Here is a 3209-nt window from a genome sequence, read left to right on the forward strand (position 1 = left end):
CCCCGTATGTTCCTAACAGAGCACTTCGCTCTCAGACTGCAGGTCTGCTGGTGGTTCCTAGAGTCTCTAAAAGTAGAATGGGAGGCAGATCCTTTAGCTATCAGGCTCCTCTCCTGTGGAACCAACTCCCAGTTTTGGTCCGTGAGGCAGACACCCTGTCTACTTTTAAGACTAGGCTTAAAACTTTTCTTTTTGACAAAAATTATAACTAGTGACTCATGTTACTCTCAGCTACCTTTATAGTTTTACTGCTATAGGCTTAGGTTACTGGAGTATATCAGGATCTAATTTTCTCACTATATTGAGTTCTACTGTTCTTCAATTATGCATTATGTGTTGTCATTTCTGCTTTAACTTTCTGTTCTCTCTCTTTTCTCTTCATAGTAGGTACACCTGGTCTGGCGTTCTGTTAACTGTGACATCATCCAGAGAAGACGGCTCACCTGCTACTACCATCTAATGTAGAACAGATTACTAGATCAATGTGTGCTTCTGTGCTTTTTTGTTTCTCTTGTTGTGTCTCTGTTCTGTCTTCTGTAACCCCAGTCGGTCGAGGCAGATGACCGTTCATACTGAGCCCGGTTCTGCCGGAGGTTTTTTTTTCCCGTTAATGGGTGGTTTTTCTTCCCACTGTCGCTTCATGCTTGCTCAGTATGAGGGATTGCAGCAAAGCCATGTACAATGCAGATGACTCTTCCTGTGGCTCTACGGTTCCCCAGGAGTGAATGCTGCTTGTCGGGACTTTGATGCAATCAACTGGTTTCCTTATATAGGAAATTTTTGACCAATCTGTATAATCTGACCCAATCTGTATAATATGATTGAACTTGACTTTGTAAAGTGCCTTGAGATGACATGTTTCATGATTTGGCGCTATATAAATAAAATTGAATTGAATTGAATTGAATTCTGAACTACTTTGGTTTGATCAAAAATATAAAATCAACATAAAATACATTGAAGCCTGTGGGTGTAATGTAACAAAACTGGAAAACTTCAAGGGGAATGAATGCTTTTGCAAGGTAGTGTATGTCCTTATAAGTCACTATGTAGCAAAATAGTAACAGGAAAGAGCATTATTTTTTTCACTGGAAGCAACCGGAGCAAAACCGCCTTTGCTAGCACGTAGTGAAACCCGTAAAACTCGCCTGATAAGCTCCCATCCCCAGCAGGGGATGCAGCCTCTAAACTTGTCTGATTAAATAAGCTTTGATCTTACATTTATTTTTCCTCCACCATTATGCTGTTTGAGACGCCACGTCTCGAACAAACGTGTCGGGGTATTATTTTAACAAACTCCTCCCCTGAAACAGACCGGCTCAGGCTCTATGAACGGTTGCGTCCATTGACCTGCATTTAGCTAAGACCCAGGCGTTTGCTTAGAGGGGAGAAAGGACTGAAGAGAAAACCTATCTAGCCGTTGTGTGGCTATTGGCGGAACAAGAGTGGAGCATGCATGGAGATGGTATTTTTTTCATTTTTTTTGCCTCCTTTTTCTTTTCTGTTGTTCTGTATGAGCTTCAGATTTATGGGGATAATCTGTTTATTTTCATCAACCACAGCCTTTTAGTGTCAAGAGACAAGTTTTAATGCTAAACACTGCATGAAAAGTGAGATTTTCGTCCCCGTAAACTACCGCAGATCTCCCTCAGTTTCGGCAGTTAACGACAATTTGCAACCCGCGCTTGTCGCCGTTTGTCAGTGCCACAAATTGTTGGAACCGGACAATGACGTATGTGGAGAGCTTTCAGATGTACTAATGGCCCTAATTAGCATATGAATGCAGCGAAACCGCGCGGCCGGCCAGGCCTGGCCTGAATAACCTTACTAAGTATTGGATGAAACCGCTACTTTCAAACAAGTAAAATCACTCGTGATTGGCAGCAAAACCACACGTGGCCAGGCCAGGCTTGAATGTTCTTACTCTATTGGATGAAACCACTACTTTCAAACAAGTAAAATCACTCCTGATTGGTTGGCAGATCCCCAATAAATTATTTAGTCATATATATATATATATATATATATATATATATATATATATATTATGCTGTATATTCATGATATCCTATGTGGGCTACTACACTATTATTAGGCTACCATCAAGGACATGAATGAATTTATAGAGGAAATGAACATGGAAGATGTTTATGCAAAGAAAGAGCTTTATCAAAACAAACAACTATATACAACGAGAGAATTTGCTCACACATGGCAGGGGATTATCCAAAAACTACAACTCTGTGCGTGAACTGTCCGTTTGCCTCCTCAGGGTTGTAGGTAAATGGCGGCGTTCTTTCCGAGGCAGGTCCGTTGCTGTGTGTGGCTTTGTACTTCGGCGTCGCCTCTAACCGGGACTGCAGCTTCACACAGAGTTCAGAGAGATCCGGCCTACGAAATGACGGCGGCCGTACAATCCATCCAGAGACCCCGCCAACGACGCCATCTTCTTCGTCAAGCATGAGGCCGACTTACAGAGTTCCACCTCGTCATCCGCTAGCACGCTCTGTCTCGATTCCAGCAGCTGTAAAAAAAAAAATGAATCAGTACTGTGCGATGGGATGCACTGCGTATGGACACAACACATCTATCTATCAATGCACCTGAAAAATAGTCACAAAATAAAGTCTTACCTTCTTTCTTCTCGCTCGAGCTGAACCGCAGCTTCCGCCCGCAATGAGTTTTCTGGCTTCGTACTGTCCTGCGTACCGTCTCATATCTTACAGGCGGCTGGAAAACAATTAAATAAGAGTGGTATGAATAAAAATAAAACGCAAGTCACAGTAACATTAAACAAGTAAGGAGAAACAGTAAAACAAGTCACTTACACACAATGTCGTCTTTATCAACATCGTGAAAATCTGGACTTGCAGATATTGCTCCGAGCAAATAGGAGGTCACCGCCTTGCTCCGGTTCATAGCGCCTGCAATTTGTCTCCGAGTTGTGAAGACGGCGTACTGCTTCCTGTAACAAAAAAATACACTTTAATAAAGCTTGTACTTTTGCTAGGCTAGGCTACTTTTAGCTTAGATAGCATTCACCGAACATATTCTTACCGCAAGCTTGGGATTGTGCACCCGTCTTCTCTTCTTGGAGTAAGTCTCTCCCGCACAGTTGTTCGACTGCAGAGCCGCCAACTTGTCGTCTATGGACAGCAACCTGGAGTTTACCGAATTCTGCAGTTGAGTGAACCGCTCAATCATATCGG

The 3209-nt window shown here is 42.7% G+C and overlaps 1 long non-coding RNA gene across 1 annotated transcript; it reads right to left on the reverse strand.

Moving 5' to 3' along the window:
- Positions 1 to 2450: 2450 nt before the first annotated feature.
- On the reverse strand, positions 2451 to 2953 carry LOC118558261. The gene is made up of 3 exons (XR_004928265.1): positions 2829 to 2953; positions 2634 to 2730; positions 2451 to 2524 (listed from the first exon to the last, which is right to left on the reverse strand). It is a non-coding gene; the product is annotated as an uncharacterized LOC118558261 (long non-coding RNA).
- Positions 2954 to 3209: the final 256 nt, after the last annotated feature.

The sequence above is a fragment of the Fundulus heteroclitus genome, unplaced genomic scaffold (assembly GCF_011125445.2).
Source record: "Fundulus heteroclitus isolate FHET01 unplaced genomic scaffold, MU-UCD_Fhet_4.1 scaffold_116, whole genome shotgun sequence".
In the NCBI taxonomy this organism is placed as follows: Eukaryota; Metazoa; Chordata; class Actinopteri; order Cyprinodontiformes; family Fundulidae; genus Fundulus; species Fundulus heteroclitus.